Source organism: Ambystoma mexicanum, chromosome 4p (genome assembly GCF_040938575.1).
Source record: "Ambystoma mexicanum isolate Mex_15411 chromosome 4p, UKY_AmexF1_1, whole genome shotgun sequence".
Classification (NCBI taxonomy): domain Eukaryota; kingdom Metazoa; phylum Chordata; class Amphibia; order Caudata; family Ambystomatidae; genus Ambystoma; species Ambystoma mexicanum.
This window is the reverse complement of record NC_090927.1, coordinates 553,772,437-553,795,265: the sequence shown is the minus strand read 5'-3', so window position 1 is coordinate 553,795,265 and position 22,829 is coordinate 553,772,437. Positions and strand designations below refer to the sequence as shown.

Here is a 22,829-nt window from a genome sequence, read left to right as displayed (position 1 = left end):
ACTGCCTCCAAAAAGGGGGGGGCGGCCCGGAACCGGAACCCGGGGAACCCACAATGGCTCTGATCTCCAGTTGCCAACTTTTTCTTTCAGATTCCCAAGGCTCTCCACAGAATTCTGCCCAAATCTCTTCGCTAGCGATGTCCAAAACCAGAAAGTTAGCCCACCAGTTGTCCAAAAATGTGCATTATCTGTGCCCCCTTGAGGAGAAGGAGGGAAGATACTATGCCCCGGTACAAGTACAGGGGCAGGGTACAATTTTGGCACTGGTGGACACGGGATCTCAAGCTACCCTTCTGTCCAGAAGGGCCTTTGATGAACTGAATGCAGGAAGGGGAGAGAATTACCAAATTCCTCTCACCTCTCTTCCTGGACAACTCCAGAACTTTGACGGGAAGGAAATTCCCGTCGAGGGGACGGCAGACTTGGACATTAAAATTGGGCGACACAAGTTGAAACACCCAGTCATAGTTGTGACTCCAGAGTGCACCCCTTGTTTACTGGGGAATGACCTCCTGAGAAGGTTGTCACCCCTAATAGATTGTGTAAACAAGGTCCTCTGGACCCAGACTAGCCGACCAATAAAATTAAAACAGAGTGTCAACCATGTTAGTTTAAACGGCACCTGCCACATGGTTGAACAAAAACCTGACCAAGTAGAATTTCACTTGCAGAATAGCCAAATTCCAGACGTGACAGTAATAGCAGTAGGACAACAGACTGGTGATGGGGGGTCCTCTCTATTTCTGAAAATCAACCTTCCTTCCAGTCTAAAGTGGTACTCCACGCTGGAAGGAAACACTCTGAAATTCTTTACTAATCCACAATCAGAAACTCCCACTCCTATAGTCCAGAAAGATGTGAAATCAGCTCAGAACCTGGCTGATATTCAGCAAATTGGAGAGCAGTTGTTCATCCCTGTTCAGTTAAATGATGGGAAGGACTCTGTTCTCGCTCGAGTGTGTGTGAACAACGGTAAGAGCTTCATCAGCGAAGCCATGTTTCGCCAACTCCCAAAAGATCCAGCCATTCCCACCTTCAAACTGATAGACAAATGGGAAATGGACCTGGAAGCACCTAATTCCAAAAATCTCCTGCCATGCAGGTGTATGCTCAAAATCTCCATTGGCAACAAGAGCATAGTCCACAATTGTTGGGTCGTGCGAGACGTCCCTGCCGCCTTTTACTTAGGCAGTGACATTCTCAATCGCTTTGCCATTAGTTTGGACCTAATAAACTTCAAAGCTTGGTCCCGAGTAGCGGATAATCCCATGGGCTTTGATGATCCAGAAAAAGCATTTAGGTCAGCTCAATTGCTACCTTATGCAGTTGAAATTCAGATTAAAGAGGAAGTCACCATCCCAGAAAGGACCCGACAATTCTCCCTGGAAGTGAAAGTTAAAAGAGGACAATATTTGCAAAACCCTGATGCTTATATACATCTAAATGCTTCTCTCCAACAGCAAGGGTTGGGGGTAAACCCAACTCCATTAGTCAACATAGAACATGACACCATTCCAATAGAGGTGGATAACAGCGACTTAAAGAGTATTACTCTAGCCGCAGGCACCATTATTGGAATGGCGGTTGATGACCGACATTTCTCCATTGATCTTGGAAATGAACTGTTAGGGCCAATCCCCAAGGACTGCTTTGACAGTGACAGTGATGACAATACAACACCAGACAGGATTTTTACCCGGCATGGGGGGAACTTCCTGGTGTACACTTCTTGCCCTTATGGTAAGGAAGATGTGACTTGTGACTTCAGAGGGGATGAGGTGATTTTCCAGGTCCATGAGGGCTGCCTTTCCCACCTGAAGCCTCCGGTCCAAATCAGCACTCTGACCAGGGACTTCTCCACCCAGCTGGAGGAGGCCGCTGAGATAGCCAAACCAGAAGTCTTTCCAGGCTTCAGGCAGATGGTGGAAGAGAGAGTCAACCTAGCGGATGCCTGTGTGACTCTGGAACAAAAGCAAAAGTTGAAACAGGTTTTCTTGGATTTCCAAGATCTCTTTGCGGTAGACTCATATGACTGCGGTCGCACTGACATCCACACAACAACAATCCCCAAGGACCCTGGCATGACTCCTGTGTTTGTGAAGCAATATCGCTTGCCTCTCGCATCAATGGAGTCCCTTACTGAAATAATTAAGAACCTTGAGTCCCGGGGAATAATCCGTCCAGTCCACAGCACCTTCAATAATCCGGTGCTGGGAATATTAAAGCCAAACAGCCAGTGGAGACTCTGTGCCGACCTCAGGGAGCTCAACAAACGGGTCCATACTTCCCGATGGCCTCTGCCCTACATTGACCAAGGGCTGGCCCAGATCCAGGGGTCACAGGTATTCACTGCAATAGACCTGACCAATGGATACTGGACTGTGCCTGTCAGTAGGGAAGACCAATACAAACTGGCTTTTACCTTTGGGGGCCAGCAGTATACATGGACCCGGACGCCCTTCGGATACCTTAACTCCAGTAATGAGTTCAATATTTTCCTACATAAGGCCATGCCCGACCTGGGTGCAAGGGGTAACCTGGCTTATGTAGATGATGTCCTCATCAAAAGTTCATCTGTGGAGGAACACATAGCAGAGATTCGTTATGTTCTGACCCAGTTGAGAGCCGCCGGAGCAAAACTTTCCTTTCAGAAAGCACAGTGGTGTAGAACCTGTGTTAATTTCTTGGGGCATGAGATTACTCCTCAGGGTCTCTGTCCCCAGGAAAAGAAAGTGGAAGCACTTCAGAAACTGAAAGACCCCACAACTCTGCGGGAACTAAGGAGCCTCCTTGGACTGACTAATTACAGCAGAAAGTTCATTGAGGGCTACGCAGAGATCACCAGACCCCTGATTCATCTCCTGAAGGGGGGGGTCAAGTGGGAATGGGGTCCAGAACAAGCCGAGGCAGTAAAACAACTCAAAAGAAGCCTCTCACAAGCGCCTTGCCTAGCTTACCCTGTCAGAAACAAGGAGTTCTTCCTGGAGACGGGGTTCTCTAATACGTGCATGACGGCAGTATTATACAAAAAGCATGACAAGGTCAATAAAGTAATCTCCTATGCGAGCAAAACTTTATCCTCTGTGGAGGAAAAATTCAACGATTGTGAGAAGGCACTCCTGGCAACGGTGTGGGCATTGAAGAATTACCGTCCGTTTATCCAGGGGGAACACATCATAGTGGAGACTCCACACCAGCCTCTGCAATATCTCCAAAGTGACAGAATCAGGGCCGGAAATGTGAGTAATTCCCGAATTACTTCCTGGATTCTGTCAATGCAAGGCTTTCCTGTAGAGGTCGGATATGGCCAAAACAAGAAGAGTCCCCTCGCGCAAGGTCTGGCTGACTTGCATGATTGTGCCAGAGAAAACTGTCTCGAGGACGAAAGTCTAAAAATAAAGGACAACATGGAGGCATACCTTAATTCCCCACACAAAGTCTTTGAAGAAGACAACTGTGAGGGAATGCCCACTGTCTATGTGGATGTATGCTCTTACCATGTTGACAACAACGGGGAGAAAGAACTGGTGGCCGGCGTAGGGAATGCATGGGTGACTGAGTCCCCAGAACCCTCAGCTGGATACAAAATTGGTCCCCGAAGTAGTCAGGTGGCAGAATTGATGGCTGTGCATCAAGCCATCCTCACTGCTGTCCAGCATCAACTCCACGAACTGGTCATAATCACAGATTCGGATTATGTACAGAATGGGTTCGTGGAGCACCTGGTTAATTGGAAAACCAGAGGCATGTTATGTGCTAACAACAAACCCTTGAAACATGGGAAGTTGATCCAAATCATTGATGACCTGGTCACCTCGAATGAGATGACCATCTATTGGAAGAAGATCAAGGGTCATTCCAAAGTAGAGGGACCAGACAAAACTGGAAATGACTTAGCTGATCAGCTGGCCAAAACCGGGGCCATCCAAGGGGATCTAATTGAGATTGAGTCCCTGTTGGGGGAAATCCAGGTCACTGCTATCACTAGGTCCCAGACAAATGCTCACAACGACCTTTCAATTGCACAATGGAGTAAGGAGACCCCTGATGCTGATTTGATTACAGCTCAGAAGGGGGATCCAGTAATTGGTAAATTTTACCAGCACATTGAGGACCCTGAGAACTTTCCCCTGACGGATACCGATTACATTGGGAAAGAGGACCTAAGAGTGTTGATGAAATGTCCAAAAATGCTCCGAATCCAAGACGGTTTGCTGGTAAGGAAATCCAAAGCTGGCCACGATCAGTGGGTGGTTCCTACCTCATTCCGAAGCCTGATGTTAAGTCACGTCCATGATGCGGCCACCGCCGGTCATAGGGGGTTTCACACAACATTGGAAATCTTAAGAGAGGTTGCATACTGGCCACACATGGGGCAGGACCTCGACCAATACTTGAAGGGGTGTCTTGTGTGTGCACAATTTCAGCCATCATCCCTCACGCACCGTGCGCCTCTACAAAAGAGGGGGATGACACTGCCATGGTCAGATTTACAAATCGACTTTGTAGGCCCTGTGATTCGCTCTGCTAGGGGGAATAAGTACATGTTGACCGTCACATGCTTGTTCACCAAGTGGGTGGAATGTCTCCCAGCCCCAAATTGCAAGGCAGAAACGGCAGCTGCCCTGATGATTAAACACATCTTTTCCCGTTTTGGTCTACCTCAAAGGATTGAGTCAGACAGAGGTAGCCACTTCACCAGTGAAGTAATGACAAAGATGTGGGAGATACTGGGGGTCAAGAGAAAGCTGCATATTGCTTATAGACCAGCTTCTTCTGGGGCAGTAGAGAGATATAACCGAACCATTGTGAGCATATTAAAGAAGTTTGTGGCAGATTCTGGGCCAAGTTGGGATATCCGATTACCTCTGGTCCTAATGGCCATCAGATCTACCCCTTCATCTGCAACCAAAATGTCACCATTTGAGTTGATGACTGGGCGCAAGATGGTGCTTCCTCAGCATTTGCTCTACAGGACCCAAGAGCAGACACTGATAAATTCCTCCACAACTCATGAGAATGTGGAGAATTTAAGGAAACACCTTCAACATGCTTTTGCTTATGCTCAGCGGAATCTAGAAAGATCAGCTGATAGCATGAAGACCCACTATGACCTGAAGACTTCCCGAAAGGAATATCAGGTGGGGGACCGGGTCTATCTATACAACTTCCAAAGAAACCAGGCAAAACAGCGGAAATTCTTGCCTACATGGAAGGGACCCTTTGAGATTATAGACAAAATCTCCCCTGTGGCCTACAAAATCCACATCCCCAAAGGTCCTTTGGCAGCGGGGGAAGACAAGTGGGTCCACATAAACCAGTTGAAATGTTGCCATCCCAGGCACACTCTGCAACAACTGGAGGAATCCTCTGGAATCCTAGCGGGTACTGTCTCAGACTAATTCAGTTCCAACCATAAAACATACCACATCTAGTCTCTAAAATATTGTGATTTGCATGAAACTGTCTCTTAGTTATACTGTTTTTTTTTCAAAATAAGAATGTAATGTTTCGTTATGATGAAATGCATATGCTGCCCCACTATCTCAACAGTGGTGGAAAAATGTCTATGAATAGGTATTGCCGCTCTTCCTTTGTCGTCCTAGGAGAAAGAAAACCGGGAGACGGGCCAAGGAGGCTGATCCGGAGACCGGGAGCAGAGACGCAACGGGCCCGGGGTACCGCCCAATCTTCCCATCAGGACCAGCGAGGAGAACCGATCGATCCGACCGGATGGAGAAAAAGATGCTGAACTGTGCCATTTATTGGAAGAAGATGAGGAAACATCCCAGGTCTTGCGAGTCCCATCAGGGAAATAGAATGGCCATCGCAAGAGGGGGGCTTGTGGGATGTATTTACCCATGCATCCGAGCCCTACCTCAAAACTGTGCAGTACTGACATGGAAAACATCATGATGGCCAGAGCTTCCCAGAAAATGCACAGGGAAATGCATGAAGAATAGGCTGCCACTCATTTTTGCCGATGTTATGGGCACAGAAGGACACTGCCTAAAACCACCATTGGACTACCCACGCAGTAGTCTGAAACCATTGGGAATGGCAATGCTGATTGCCAAAAGCAAACCCATAACTGTTGGGAATTCATTTTCTTAAATTTCAAAAAGGGGTGCAGTACCAGTACTCACCACTATCCAAAAGCCGGCGTTTTTAAACAACACCAGATTTTACTTTTTGTATAAAACTGAATAAATGAACCCAAAGCAAGCCAAAGAAAGACTTACTGAGAGGTGGATCCAATGTAAAGTTATATTCTGAAGTGACTTGAAGGTTTATAACAAGACTGGCTGAGCTGTGGATTTCAGCAGTTTAAGTAAATTTGGACTGAAAGACACTACAAATCTAAATGTTTAAAAGAAATGAGTGACCTACTTTGAGTGTCACATAGGTTGCAATTGTTTAAATGTCATAGTTTTAAACTTAGAATCAGCATCCTAGCTGCATATGTAAAAAAATGTCTTGACTTAAACCGGGGAACAGACATGACATGTAGCTAAAAACTGGCTTAAAGAGATTCCAATTTTGCCTGGCAACTACCCCCATCAGGAGTGAAACTTGAGTCACAGCTGTGTTCCCAGGCCTATCTGCCTTTTGCTGGCCACACTAAGGATATGCCATCTCTCTGATAATTGAATTAAGGGGAGCCCCCACAGAATACAGGAGCTCTGAACAAAGCCTTGTCCTGACCCAGGCAGATGGTTTATTGCAGATGTCGTAAATGTAGCTTCCTCCTGGAAGCAAAGGGGAGGAGCACTGCCTGTGAGAGCAAGCTGGCTTGGCAGAACTGGAAAAAACAGAAATTCAACCTTGTGCTGGGGGAAACCACACCCCTTTGGGGCCAGAACATAACTCTAAAAAGATGAATAACTCATAGTACGGATTTGTGAAAATTATTTAAATGACACCATAATTCTTGTGATTTTTCTGCCCACATTTTAAGAGGTTTTTAGAACCGGTGGCATGTTCAGGGGGGTTTTAGCGGAAAAGAGGATATTACTCAAAATGTGTGCATGTGAAAAATCTGACACTTCATCAACTAATGTCCATACTCCTTGCGCACATGTGTGTAAATTTGGGTTAATGTCCGGTATTGCAAACCAGTTAAAAAGTGCAAAATATTGCCATTTCTGAATGCAAGCCCCCAGGAAGAGCAGAGTTGGAACAGGGGATACCTCCTGTGATATGTGATGGGTGCATGTAATTTCAAACCACTGTGTAGCTATGAAATATGTATTTGGTTCAAATCTAGATTTGTGTGCAAGTTGACAGGAGGAGTGGACTCTCTGCAGGCTGTAAAATGACATCACTCTGACACAACTTAGCTCCCCCAATCAGGGGAGAAATGAAAGCTTGGCCAATGATAAGTGGAGAGGGGTAGAGCCTAGTGATGCTGCACACACACCCATTTCAAAACACATAAAAGCAGAGAGACAGGACAGATAGGGACCTTCAAATCCATTTGCAGCTGGAAGCTCTGCCGGGAAAATCCATACTTTACCTCCATCAACCTTCAGAGAGCCAAAATAGAGACTTCAAATCCATCAGGCCAGACCAGAAGCAGAGTAGAGCTGACCTGTTAGCAGAACCAGAGAGAGCTGACCCAGACCACTGTGAAGTGCAGAGACCAGAGTCCAGTCTAAAACCTGACCAGATCCGTGGCAAGGCCCATTTAATTCAAGAATATAGTGTGAGTACCTAGCAAAACTGTGCAGAACCAATCTCTTAGTTAAAATAATATAATCCAAGCTATTTTAATCTAAGTAGAACTGCCTCCTAACTGTCACCTGTCATTTGTAAAGCTGTCACCTGTCATTTTCTAGTTGCAAGCTGCACTTGTCTTTTTGAACTTTAAAATTTCAAATCTGAAAAACGACCTTTATTTAATCGCTCATATCTCCGTGACCGTTTGTGCTAGAGACTTGCAGTAACTTTCCTCTGAAAGCTTAGAATCGTGGCTTTTTAACGAACCTAGAACCGCATTCCTAGCCCCTATAATTTTGCCGCAATCGTGAAAAACGCACTCGCAAATTTTGCCGCGATTTGCAAATTTCTCCACGTGTGAAAACAGAAGCTTCTTGCTTTCATTTGCCAAAAATTCGTTTAACCTACCAATTACTCCTAGATCCTTGCTAAAGTGAGCCTGGACTAATATTAACTTGATTTCACTCACCCTGAACCTCCTAGAGGGAATTAAAAGCATTTTAGTATATTTTTTTCTACATTGCCAGCACATTTAAAAGCATTTGGGCCTGTGTTTTCAACGTCTGTAGTCTAAGTTGCTGGGTGAACTGAATCACATTTGATTGCATTTCTGAGAATTGTGTGCCTTCCTTCCCTTTCCTTGCATGGCATAAAAGGGGGGGGGTGAATTGTCCAAGAAAGTGATTACATTGTCTTTTGCTGAAATCCTATCAAGTTATTTTCTGTACTGCATTTCATTCCACATTGCATCCATTGGAAACCATAAAAGTATTGTTGCTACCTTATCCATTTCATGTCAACTCCTTAGTGATTATAAAGAAGTGTGCTAGTGCCAGATTCTCCGTTGTTAATCTTTATCATATCAGATTAAGTGTGATATTCAATTATTAATTTATTATAAAGCGTGATATATATATATATATATATATATATATATATATATATATATATATATATATATATATATATATTGTTTAAATTATCAATTAAACCTTTTAACTTGCAAAACAGAACTACTTCTTGGCTCAGTGGGGTCAGGAGGATTCCAAGAGAGGAGTGTTATATAGGGGTAGTCATCCAGAACGCATGAACTGGACATAAAGATATATCAATAAGGGTTTTCATTCAGTATTCTAGACTAGGCGTTGACTTGGCTGTAGTGCTGAATTGAATCCTCTTACACAGTGTCCCCGTGCGATACACTGCACCACCCGTGTGCGAAAAAATCCTTTTCATCGCACAGCGTATTCATGGATTTTAGCCTCCGAAACCAGCCGTGGCGCAGAGTGGAACGCCCTCGCGCAAATCCCCAAATCATCGCGAAGGGCTGCGCTAACCCTGGACAAGTTCACAGGGCTGCCAAACAGCAAATGCCAAGCGTGGAACGTGTATTTCAGTGGTTCACGGGAAGTTTCACACGCGATTGTCCTGGGTACGTGTACATCAGGGGTGCGTGGGAAGTAACACACGCGATTCCATCAGGGCACGTGTATTCCAGGGGTGCGCGGGAAGTATCACACGCAAAAACAGCAGGGTACGTGTATTTCAGCGGTGCGCAGGAAGTATCACACGCGATTCCATCAGGGTACGTGTATTCCAGGGGTGCGCGGGAAGTATCACACGCAAAAGCAGCAGAGTACATGTATTTCAGGGGTGCGCAGGAAGTATCACACGCGATTCCATCAGGGTACGTGTATTCCAGGGGTGCGCGGGAAGTATCACACGCAAAAGCAGCAGAGTACATGTATTTCAGGGGTGCGCAGGAAGTATCACACGCGATTCCATCAGGGTACATGTATTCCAGGGGTGCGCGGGGAGCACCACACGTGAATTGCACGTGTGGGTCCTCCCAGGTGTTCCCTCTACACCCTCCACGGCCCCTACAGGTGGCCCACACCACAGGGGCCTACCCTGCACATGTCCCGCAGGCACCCCATCCACCATGGCCATGCCCCCCAGCCAACCCACATGTCACCTTGCACTACTGCCCACCAACGCATGTCCCCCTGCACCCCCAGCCACCAGGGGCACCCTCCACCAGGCCCCCACTCATGTCTACCACCACCCCCACCCCCCAGCATCCAGGGGCACCCTCCACCAGGCCCCCACTCATGTCTCCCATCACCCCCACCCCCCAGCAGTGCAGGGGCAGCCTCCACCAGGCCCCCATTTATGTCCCCCTGCACCCCCATCCCCCAGCATCCAGGGGCCCCCTCCAGCAGGCCCCCACTCATGTCACCCTGCACCCCCAACCCCCAGCAGTGCAGGGGCAGCCTCCACCAGGCCCCCACTCATGTCTCCCACCACCCCACCCCCCAGCAGTGCAGGGGCAGCCTCCATCAGGCCCCCACTCATGTCCCCTGCAACCGCACCCCCCAGCATCCAGGGGCACCCTCCACCAGGCCCCCACACATGTCCCCCTGCACCCCCACCCCACAGCATCCAGGAGCAGCCTCCACCAGGCCCCCAGTCATGTCCAACTCATGTCTCCCTGCAGCCACACCCCCCAGCAGTGCAGTGGCAGCCTCCACCAGGCCCCCACTCATGTCTACAACCACCCCCACCCCCCAGCAGTGCAGGGGCAGCCTCCACCAGGCCCCCACTCATGTCCAACTCATGTCTCCCATCACCCCCACCCCCCAGCAGTGCAGGGCAACCTCCACTAGTCCTCCACTCATGTCTCCCATCAACCCCACCCCCCAGCAGTGCAGGGGCACCCTCCACCAGGCCCCCACTCATGTCCAACTCATGTCTCCCATCACCCCCACCCCCCAGCAGTGCAGGGCACCCTCCACTAGTCCTCCACTCATGTCTCCCATCAACCCCACCCCCCAGCAGTGCAGGGGCAGCCTCAACCAGGCCCCCACTCATGTCCCCCTGCACCCCCACCCCACAGCATCCAGGGGCAGCCTCCACCAGGCCCCCACTCATGTCTACCACCACCCCCACCCCCCAGCAGTGCAGGGGCACCCTCCACCAGGCCCCCACTCATGTCCAACTCATGTCTCCCATCACCCCCACCCCCCAGCAGTGCAGGGCACCCTCCACTAGTCCTCCACTCATGTCTCCCATCAACCCCACCCCCCAGCATCCAGGGGCACCCTCCACCAGGCCCACACACATGTCCCCCTGCACCCCCACCCCACAGCATCCAGGGGCAGCCTCCACCAGGCCCCCATTCATGTCTACCACCACCCCCACCCCCCAGCAGTGCAGGGGCAGCCTCCACCAGGCCCCCACTCATGTCCAACTCATGTCTCCCATCACCCCCACCCCCCAGCAGTGCAGGGCAACCTCCACTAGTCCTCCACTCATGTCTCCCATCAACCCCACCCCCCAGCAGTGCAGGGGCACCCTCCACCAGGCCCCCACTCATGTCCAACTCATGTCTCCCATCACCCCCACCCCCCAGCAGTGCAGGGCACCCTCCACTAGTCCTCCACTCATGTCTCCCATCAACCCCACCCCCCAGCAGTGCAGGGGCAGCCTCAACCAGGCCCCCACTCATGTCCCCCTGCACCCCCACCCCACAGCATCCAGGGGCAGCCTCCACCAGGCCCCCACTCATGTCTACCACCACCCCCACCCCCCAGCAGTGCAGGGGCACCCTCCACCAGGCCCCCACTCATGTCCAACTCATGTCTCCCATCACCCCCACCCCCCAGCAGTGCAGGGCACCCTCCACTAGTCCTCCACTCATGTCTCCCATCAACCCCACCCCCCAGCATCCAGGGGCACCCTCCACCAGGCCCCCACACATGTCCCCCTGCACCCCCACCCCACAGCATCCAGGGGCAGCCTCCACCAGGCCCCCACTCATGTCTACCACCACCCCCACCCCCCAGCAGTGCAGGGGCAGCCTCCACCAGGCCCCCACTCATGTCTACCACCACCCCCACCCCAAGCAGCCAGGGGCACCCTCCACCAGGCCCCCACTCATGTCTCCCACCACCCCCACCCCCCAGCAGTGCAGGGGCACCCTCCACCAGGCCCCCATTCATGTCTACCACCACCCCCACCCCCCAGCAGTGCAGGGGCAGCCTCCACCAGGCCCCACTCATGTCTACCACCACCCCCACCTCCAGCAGTGCAGGGGCAGCCTCCACCAGGCCCCCACTCATGTCTACCACCACCCCCACCCCCCAGCATCCAGGGGCACCCTCCACTTTGCCCCCACTCATGTCTCACATCACCCCCACCCCCCAACAGTGCAGGGGCAGCCTCCACCAGGCCCCCACTCATGTCTACCACCACCCCCACCCCCCAGCATCCAGGGGCACCCTCCACCAGTCCCCCACTCATGTCTCACATCACCCCCACCCCCAGCAGTGCAGGGGCAGCCTCCACCAGGCCCCCACTCATGTCTACCACCACCCCCACCCCCGAGCAGTGCAGGGGCAGCCTCCACCAGGCCCCCACTCATGTCTACCACCACCCCACCCCCCAGCAGTGCAGGGGCACCCTCCACCAGGCCCCCACTCATGTCCAACTCATGTCTCCCATCACCCCCGCCCCCCAGCAGTACAGGGCACTCTCCACCAGGCCCCCACTCATGTCTCCCATCACCCCCACATCCCAGCAGTGCAGGGGCAGCCTCCACCAGGCCCCCACTCATGTCCCCCTGCACCCCCACCCCCCAGCATCCAGGGGCACCCTCCATCAGGCCCCCATACATGTCCCTCTGCACCCCCACCCCACAGCATCCAGGGGCAGCCTCCACCAGGCCCCCACTCATGTCTACCACCACCCCCACCCCCAGCAGTGCAGGGGCAGCCTCCACCAGGCCCCCACTCATGTCTACCACCACCCCCACCCCCAGCAGCCAGGGTCACCCTCCACCAGGCCCCCACTCATGTCTCCCACCACCCCCACCCCCCAGCAGTGCAGGGGCACCCTCCACCAGGCTCCCATTCATGTCTACCACCACCCCACCCCCCAGCAGTGCAGGGGCAGCCTCCACCAGGCCCCCACTCATATCTACCACCACCCCCACCCCCCATCAGTGCAGGGGCAGCCTCCACCAGGCCCCCACCATGTCTACCACCACCCCCACCCCCCAGCATCCAGGGGCACCCTCCACAAGGCCCCCACTCATGTCTCACATCACCCCCACCCCCCAGCAGTGCAGGGGCAGCCTCCACCAGGCCCCCACCCATGTCTACCACCACCCCCACCCCCCAGCAGTGCAGGGGCAGCCTCCACCAGGCCCCCACTCATGTCTACCACCATCCCACCCCCCAGCAGTGCAGGGGCACCCTCCGCCAGGCCCCCACTCATGTCCAACTCATGTCTCCCATCACCCCCGCCCCCCAGCAGTGCAGGGCACCCTCCACCAGGCCCCCACTCATGTCTACCACCACCCCCACCCCCCAGCAGTGCAGGGGCAGCCTCCACCAGGCCCCCACTCATGTCTACCACCACCCCACCCCCCAGCAGTGCAGGGGCACCCTCCGCCAGGCCCCCACTCATATCCAACTCATGTCTCCCATCACCCCCGCCCCCCAGCAGTGCAGGGGCAGCCTCCACCAGGCCCCCACTCATGTCTACCACCACCCCCACCCCCAGCAGCCAGGGGCACCCTCCACCAGGCCCCCACTCATGTCTCCCACCACCCCCACCCCCCAGCAGTGCAGGGGCACCCTCCACCAGGCTCCCATTCATGTCTACCACCACCCCACCCCCCAGCAGTGCAGGGGCACCCTCCACCAGGCTCCCATTCATGTCTACCACCACCCCACCCCCCAGCAGTGCAGGGGCAGCCTCCACCAGGCCCCCACCATGTCTACCACCACCCCCACCCCCCAGCATCCAGGGGCACCCTCCACAAGGCCCCCACTCATGTCTCACATCACCCCCACCCCCCAGCAGTGCAGGGGCAGCCTCCACCAGGCCCCCACCCATGTCTACCACCACCCCCACCCCCCAGCAGTGCAGGGGCAGCCTCCACCAGGCCCCCACTCATGTCTACCACCATCCCACCCCCCAGCAGTGCAGGGGCACCCTCCGCCAGGCCCCCACTCATGTCCAACTCATGTCTCCCATCACCCCCGCCCCCCAGCAGTGCAGGGCACCCTCCACCAGGCCCCCACTCATGTCTACCACCACCCCCACCCCCCAGCAGTGCAGGGGCAGCCTCCACCAGGCCCCCACTCATGTCTACCACCACCCCACCCCCCAGCAGTGCAGGGGCACCCTCCGCCAGGCCCCCACTCATATCCAACTCATGTCTCCCATCACCCCCGCCCCCCAGCAGTGCAGGGCACCCTCCACCAGGCCCCCACTCATGTCTCCCATCACCCCCACCCCCCAGCAGTGCAGGGGCAGCCTCCACCAGGCCCCCACTCATGTCCCCCTGCACCCCCACCCCCGAGCATCCAGGGGCACCCTCCACCAGGCCCCCACACATGTCCCCCTGCACCCCCACCCCACAGCATCCAGGGGCAGCCTCCATAAGGCCCCCACTCATGTCCCCCTGCACCCCCACCCCCAGCATCCAGGGGCACCCTCCACCAGGCCCCCACACATGTCCCCCTGCACCCCCACCCCACAGCATCCAGGGGCAGCCTCCACCAGGCCCCCACTCATGTCTCCCACCACCCCCACCCCACAGCATCCAGGGGCACCCTCCACCAGGCCCCCACTCATGTCCAACTCATGTCTCTCTGCACCCCCACCCCCAGCAGTGCAGGGGCATCCTCCACCAGGCCCCCACTCATGTCTACCACCACCCCCAAACCCCAGCAGTGCAGGGGCAGCCACCACCAGGCCCCCACTCATGTCTACCACCACCCCCACCCCCAGCATCCAGGGGCACCCTCCACCAGGCCCCCACTCATGTCTCCCATCACCCCCACCCCCCAGCAGTGCAGGGGCAGCCTCCAGCAGGCCCCCACTCATGTCTCCCATCACCCCCACCCCCCAGCAGTGCAGGGGTAGCCTCCACCAGGCCCCCACTCATGTCTACCTCTACCCCCACCCCCCAGCAGTGCAGGGGCAGCCTCCACCAGGCCCCCACTCATATCTTCCACCACCCCCACCCCCCAGCAGTGCAGGGGCAGCCTCCACCAGGCCCCCACTCATGTCTACCGCAACCCCCACCCCCCAGCATCCAGGGGCACCCTCCACCAGGCCCCCACTCATGTCTCCCACCACCCCCACCCCCCAGCAGTGCAGGGGCAGCCTCCACCAGGCCCCCACTCATGTCTACCACCACCCCCAGCCCCCAGCAGTGCAGCAGAGTCGGAAGTCCAGCAGGGGTGGCCACATCAACGACTGCACCCCAGCCAGCGGAGGATGTGCAGGCAGCAGGAGGCAGTGCACGGGCAGAGGCGCAGCAGCAACGTGGTGGGAGCCATGATGGCTCAGGGCCTTCGACATCGGAGGGGTAGGCATCAGCCGGAGGGCAGGAGGACCCAGGACGGGAAGTGTCTTCCGTGTGGCAGTGGTTGGGCCACGCCATAGATGCGGAGCGGCAGCGGGTGGAAGAGGCACGGCTCACGATGGTCAGGGTGGAGAACTCCATGCGGAGGGCCCTGATGCGGGCCGAGTGCCTCGAGGCAATCCGCAGGGAGTTTGGGGTGAACATGTGGATGGCCCTGCGGACCCTCTGGGCCATGGAGGACCACCTCCGGGACATTGAGCAGGAGTTCCATGATGCCCTGGCCCGGAACATCCCGAAGTGAGCCGTCGGACTAGCCTGCTGCCCTTGTAAATAGTTCTGTAGTTAGTGTTAGGTTTCATTTGGTTTTGCATTTTTTTTGGACCTTTTGGACAATGGGCCACATTTTTTGCATATAGTTATTTTTTTTAGGTAGTGTTATTAGATAGGTTTCATTTCTTCGATTGGGATCATGGACACTGGATTGTTTATCTGTATATAGTTGACTTTTGGATTTTCAATTTTTTTTATGATTTCCCCATGGAGCAATGGTTTTCGATTTTAATTTTCCATTGGATTTACATTTGTGGACTGTGACTTTGGACACCTTTCCTTTGCATTATGATTTGTGGTTTTGCATTATTTCACGGACCTGCTGGTTTATTTTTTTTAAATTTCCATTATTGTTTGTTTATTTTTGATTCAATTTATGTTGCTTTTAAAACATATTTTTTCTTCAAACTTCAATGTGTAGTATCATCTCATTGGTTTCATGCATATCATGATATGGGTTTTGACATTCACTGACACCCATTGGGTGTATGTGAGGGGCATGTGTTCATTTCCAAACTTGCAATTGGGGTTCTATCATGTTTTTGCCATTTCTAAGTGGGTGGATGCAATACTCAGGTGGGTGTTTGGCATTTGGAGGCTGACCATAAGGGCCAGGGATCTACATTGTGGTGACATGTTGGCTGGGGGACATGAGTGGGGGCCTGTTGGAGGCTGCCCCTGCACTGCTGGGGGGTGGGGGTGATGGGAGCATGTGCAACTTCCCGCGCACCCCAAAGTACACGTACCCAGGCCAATCGCGTGTGGAACTTCCCGCGCATCCCGAAACACACATACCCAGGCCAATCGCGTGTGGAACTTCCTGCGCACCCCGAAGTACACATACCTAGGCCAATCGCGTGTGGAACCTCCTCCGCATCCCGAAACACACGTACCCAGGCCAATTGCGTGTGGAACTTCCCGCGCACCCCAAAGTACACGTACCCAGGCCAATCGCGTGTGGAACTTCCCGCCGCATCCCGAAACACACGTACCTAGGCCAATCGCGTGTGGAACCTCCCGCGCATCCCAAAAGACACATACCCAGGCCAATCGCGTGTGAAACTTCCAGCGCAACCCGAAGTACACATACCCAGGCCAATCGTGTGTGGAACTTCCCGCGCATCCCGAAACACACATACCCAGGCCAATTGCGTGTGGAACTTCCCACGCACCCCGAAGTACACATACCCAGGCCAATCGCGTGTGGAACCTCCTGCGCATCCCGAAACACACGTACCCAGGCCAATTGCATGTGCAACTTCCCGCGCACCCCGAAGTACACGTACCCAGGCCAATCGCGTGTGGAACTTCCCGCGCATCCCGAAACACACATACCCAGGCCAATCGCGTGTGGAACTTCCTGCGCACCCCGAAGTACACATACCTAGGCCAATCGCGTGTGGAACCTCCTCCGCATCCCGAAACACACGTACCCAGGCCAATTGCGTGTGGAACTTCCAGCGCACCCCAAAGTACACTTACCCAGGCCAATCGCGTGTGGAACTTCCCGCCGCATCCCGAAACACACGTACCCAGGCCAATCGCGTGTGGAACCTCCCGCGGATCCCGAAACACACATACCCAGGCCAATCGCGTGTGAAACTTCCAGCGCAACCCGAAGTACACATACCCAGGCCAATCGCGTGTGGAACTTCCCGCGCATCCCAAAACACACGTACCCAGGCCAATCGCGTGTGGAACTTCCCGCGCACCCAGAAGTACACGTACCCAGGCCAATCGCGTGTGGAACTTCCCGCGCATCCCGAAACACACATACCCAGGCCAATTGCATGTGGAACTTCCCGTGCACCCCGAAGTACACGTACCCAGGCCAATCGCGTGTTGAACTTCCCGCGCATCCCGAAACACACGTACCCAAGCCAATCGCGCATGGAACTTCCCGCGCACCCCGAAGTACACGTACCCAGGCCAATCGCGTGTGGAACTTCCCGCGCACCCCGAAGTACACGTACCCAGGCCAATCGCGTGTGGAACTTCCCGCGCATCCCGAAACACATGCACACGCTAATTTTCACACAGCGGGTGTCCGTGTTTGTCGGTACCCCTTTGCACCTCATTTGTCCCAGATTGCCACTGTATGGACCATTCATCATGTCTGTATATGGGTGCTTTTTGTTGGCGCACATTTTGGCGCACATTTATTTCAGGTGCAGGGACTCTACCGCCTGCTTTCTTGTGGCGTACTTGTTTGGCCCTGTGCGCATCTTTGTCCGTGCGCTGGTTTGCCCTATTCAATTCCATGAATACAGGTTGTAGGCGAGCGTGTGGGCGTTCCGCGCACTTGCCTCCTGTACTTCCACCGTGACGCCCATATTTTCATGCGTTGTTCCTCATTCCGAGTGTTACGCCCCGTGTTCCGCCTACTTTTGTGATGTGCGCCGCGCTATGTGCGATTTCACAGTGGCCGTGGCAAACGCTGTTGGATGACCTGTGCGCCGGCGTGCGCGGCGCACTTTTTCAGCGCACATCCAATGTTTTTCTCGCGCACGGACTTCCATGAATCGATGTGCGCTGGTTTCCCTGCGATTTTCGCACTTGCACTGCGATTTTCGCACTTTTACTGCGAATCGCACATTTTGGCACCTCTGCGCAGGAATTTTCAGCGCACATTAATTCCATGAATCGACCCCTTGGTGTGACAGCACATAGGGGTGGTCCCATAGGAGTACTGGCCAGGTTGTCTGCGACTGAGTACAATGTTCCACTCACTTTGGCAGCTTTAGCCTTAAAGTCCCTATAGCCTTTGGTATGTTTCCAACAATGGTAAAGAACTGCCACACCCATGATTCTCTCTGGGGGCTAGAGGTAGGCACTTCTTCTACCTCATCTTCCAGATCTTCTTGATTGTCTTTTGAAGTATTGTGCTTCTTTTGTTGTGTAGGCCCTCCAGCTGGTGGTGATGGTGGTGGTGGCTGTTGGGCAGGATGGATGGCAATAGCTGATGCCATTAAGATAAAAAGCAGTTTTCCTAATATTCTTCCAAGTATGTGCTGTCTGCTAGATTGTTAATGTATAATGAGTAAGAATAGGTGTAGGAGCTGTGCAAGGGTACATTTTGAGCACCAAAGTTAAAGATGAGCTGAAGCATTCAGTTATGAACTGTTCTTGAAGCACACACCCATTTGTGAAGTGCGGATGAATTTGCGGACACGGTATCATGCCGCGCGCGAGTGCGTGGTCATGTAACACTGTCCGAAAAGTCAGTTATGACGTCTGACGTTCGCGAACATCGGCGAACACAAAAATAGTGGAAAAAATTGCAAAAAGTGTATAGAAGTGTTACAAATGATGCCAGAAGGTGGGGAATGGCAGAGTGTTAAGGTGTAACTTTCTAAATTAGAGAAAAAATGTTGCTATATTGGGGTAAGTATGATATTAATAAGTTGTAGGAAAATGGCATGCACTGGTAAAAACCCATGAAATTCACTGAAAAATCTTTGTTAAAGGGACATTATGGTTACAAGTAAAACTGAAAATCCTCAGAAATTCACCAGTTATGGTAAGGTAAGCAACCATAACTTGCGCCACCACTGTGCACTGCTAAGACTAACACCCAGGACACCAAAGACGACATAACAAATGTAATTGATGACATCAATGAGGACATCACATATCTGGACCACTTGATTTTGTTCACTGACATATCTAGGCCAAGTGGTTTTGTTCACTGACAGTCAGAATATTAACATTCAAAAGATGCTATATAACTAGACGGTAACGCTGACATATGTTCTTACACTACTTTTCTTAGGGTTTGGTCTCAGCTCATGGTGCACATATATGGGGCAATAAGCAGGCCTCAAACCCACAATTGATTTTTATACATGAAGATAAACTTTAATGTTATTAACATTTTCTGATGATGCTGTTTATTTCTTCCTTACTTCAGTTTCCCTGTATGTGCCTCTGATTTGTATGCATTGTGCGTTTTCATATGTATTGTTTGTACTAGCACAAGTGTGTAGTAAGTCTTGAATTGTTAGCTAGTTATTACATGTTTAACATAACTCAAAACTCTTATAAGGTAGCATTCATTATTTTACTATCCAAAATTACTAGATTATAAATATTCTACTTCTATGCTGCATGCTGCAGCCATTGTCTATGTTTCTTTTTGATTAGGTTCCTGTATTAACAACAACACTCCAATACAATGTTGTTTCGATGAGTACATTCTTTAATGGATTAAGTAGTTCATGATAGGAACATATTGAAGGAACTTGCCACTACAGTCACCAACACTCTAACAGTCATTAAAGATGAGGCCTGGTGCACTGATGCACAGAAAGCATTGATCCACAAAACTGAAAACTTGCAAAAGAAAATCAACGACCACCATAAGTTCCTAATAAGAGCCCAGACAGCTACCTGCTATACACCCGCCAAAACACCTGCTGCTAACTCGCTCTTCTCCTTCAGGGAAGTTACAGAACCAGAGGTCCTAGATATCATCCGAAAAATTAAACCTTCAAACTGCAATGGTGATAGCTGTCCAGCTACTCTAGTCAAAAACTGCGCACACTCCCTTGCCCCTTTCCTGACCGCTTTCTTTAATGCGTCATTTAGGACTAATACAGTCCCTTCCTGCCTCAAAGAAGCGTGGGTCTGCCCACTCCTAAAAAAGCCTAACCTAGTCCCAGAATCTCCCAATAACTACAAACCAATCACCTCCATCTCCTTCCTCCTAAAAATCTTAGACAGGGTTGCTCACACCCAAATCCAACCATTTCTAGAGGCTAACAACATTTTAGGCATGCATGTGCCAATCAGGCTTCCGCCTAGGCCATGGCACTGAGTCTGAACTATTGGATCTAAAGATTCAACTAAGCGACCTAGTGGACAAAGGCCAGCCAGCACTCTACTCCTTTTAGATCTGTCGGCGGCCTTTGACCTCGTCAACCATGTGAACCTATGTAAACACCTCACCAACGCTGCTCAATTTTCCACTGATGCCACAGTATGGATCTCCTCCTTTCCTTAAGGGTGACTTATGAGGGTCTTCTTAGACCAAGCACAAGCAGCTCCAACCATGCTGTACAACATCTTCACCCTCCCTCTATTCAAGGACTTGGATCAGCGTGGCATAGCCTACACCAACTATGCTGACGACACTCAAGTTCTCCTTCCTCTCACTGGCTCATACCAACAAAACTCTGCATCCCTGACAACATCTACACTGCCATTCAGACCTGGATGTCAGCAAACAGACTATGTTCAAATGGGGACAAAACAGAGATTCTCATTGTAGGCACCAAAGAACTGCTTAACAAACTGGAACCCCTATACCAGACCTTCACTATTGACAAAACATCTATCAAGGTCTCCCCTGCTGTTGAAACTCTTGGGGTCTACATTGACTCTATCTTATCCATGACACGCCATGTGAGTGCCATTGCATCCTCATCAGCGTTGTCTACCAAAATAATCGATGCAGTAAAACCCTACTTGTCCGAGACTAACCAACTATCAATACCCAGAGCCACAGTTGGTGCACAATTATATTATTGTAATGCCCTACTCCTTGGCACCTCCAACAAAAACATCCACCGACTACAAGTCACCCAAAATAATGCTCTCAGAGCTGCCCCCGCCATTCCTAAAAGGGACCATGTCACACACGCTAGGAGGGAAGCACACTGGCTACCAGTCAAGGAACGGTTTCCATTCAAGACCTTGGCAATAACACATAAATGCATATCACACACTGCACCGCCCTACCTGACGCCAAAGATCACTCCCCTATCCTCCTCCAGACCTATTTGGTCACACCATGCAAACATGATGTTTGTCCCCATCTTCAAAAGAGCCAAAGCTGGTGGGGCTAGCTTCCAACATCTAGCACCCAAACACTGGAACGCCCTGCCTACAGAGCTCAGAAGTGAAGCATCCCTCACAATCTTCCAAAAAGTTCTTAAAACTAAACTGTTTAATTAACATGTTCTACTTGTTCCACTGTAACCAAGGAACACACTGTAACCTGTTATTTAGCTGGAACACTCTCCTGCTACTATTGTCCCTATTCAAATGTATGCATACAATGCTGTGCTCCTGTAACTAAGTAAGCTCTCTGCAACAGCGCTGCAATGCCCAAGGGTCGATTGTGCGCTTTACAAATGGCAATAAATAAAATAAATAAATAAATAGGTCTCTCGATCACCCCTGACATCTTGTTACCAACATTACAAACACAACGCCCTGTAGGCACTTTCATCAAAATGTATTTCACATGTGATGTCATAAGTGATGTTATCAATGACATTTGTAATGTCATCCTTGATGTTCTCGGTGTTAGTCTTAGCAGTGCATGGTGTTGGCGCAAGTTGTGGTTGCTTAGCTTACCATAACTGGCGAATTTCTGAGGTTTTTGGTTTTACTTGTAACCATAACATCCCTTTAACAAAGTTTTTTCAGTGAATTTCATAGGTTTTTATTCATGCAACTTAACCATAATGTCTCTTTAACAAAGTTTTTCCCCTGAATTTCATAGGTTTTTATTAGTGCAACTTACCCATAATGTCCCTTTAACAATGTTTTTTCAGTGAATATATAAATGCTTTCGATTTTGAAGTGGCTTCCTTCCCTTCCCTTCTTTTAGCTTTAATGACAGTGGCAGGTAGTACATGTGAAAGATTTTATGTTTTACTTCTTAAGGAAGATGTGCAGATATAATGAACCCTGGCACAACCAGCATCACATAATAAGTAGAAACAATACAGGACTATGCATATTTTAGACTTGATAATGCAAGATGCACTTTTAAGCACTATGCACTTTAGAGCACTATGCACTTGAACCATTCTGCCTTATATGGCAAAAGGTGTACTTCAAAGCACCATGCACCTTAGAGCACTACGCACTTTAACTACTTTACCTTATATGGCAAAAAGTAGAAATATGCATTCCATAATATGGCTGATTAGACAGCCGTTTGGCAATTGGCCATGCTTTATTTAGGTCTGTGTTTAACGTAATTTGTATAAAATACTTAACAGTTATTTTGCTTAGGCTGTTCGAGGTTCCATATTGGCAGTATAAAGCGAAATGCTTGCAATTTACATCAGAAGCTTGGATTCATTCATTCTAGACCTTGCCATCTTCCTTTTAAATACACCATTGAATTTTTGGAGTATTACTGAATTTTCTGGTCTCTACCTGACATTATTGTGAATTAATCATTATACAATTAGGGTTTACCAGTACACCAAGAACTAAAACTACCTGTTATTTATTTTAAGCAGTATGAATTCTATAGTGAAAAGGGTGAATATTAATATTGTAATAATGGGACCGATGCAACCTTTAAAATGGCTGCCATGTTTTAGCTAATGCTAACCCATGCAGTTTACATGGACATGCTAGAAAGCGAAAAAGGACAATC

The 22,829-nt window shown here is 51.2% G+C and overlaps 1 protein-coding gene across 2 annotated transcripts in view; it reads left to right on the top strand.

The window, feature by feature from the left end:
* Positions 1 to 22,829, top strand: part of CSMD1 (CUB and Sushi multiple domains 1) — a 5,442,057-nt gene that overhangs the window by 5,395,434 nt on the left and 23,794 nt on the right. The gene's annotated exons all lie outside the window — the stretch shown is intronic.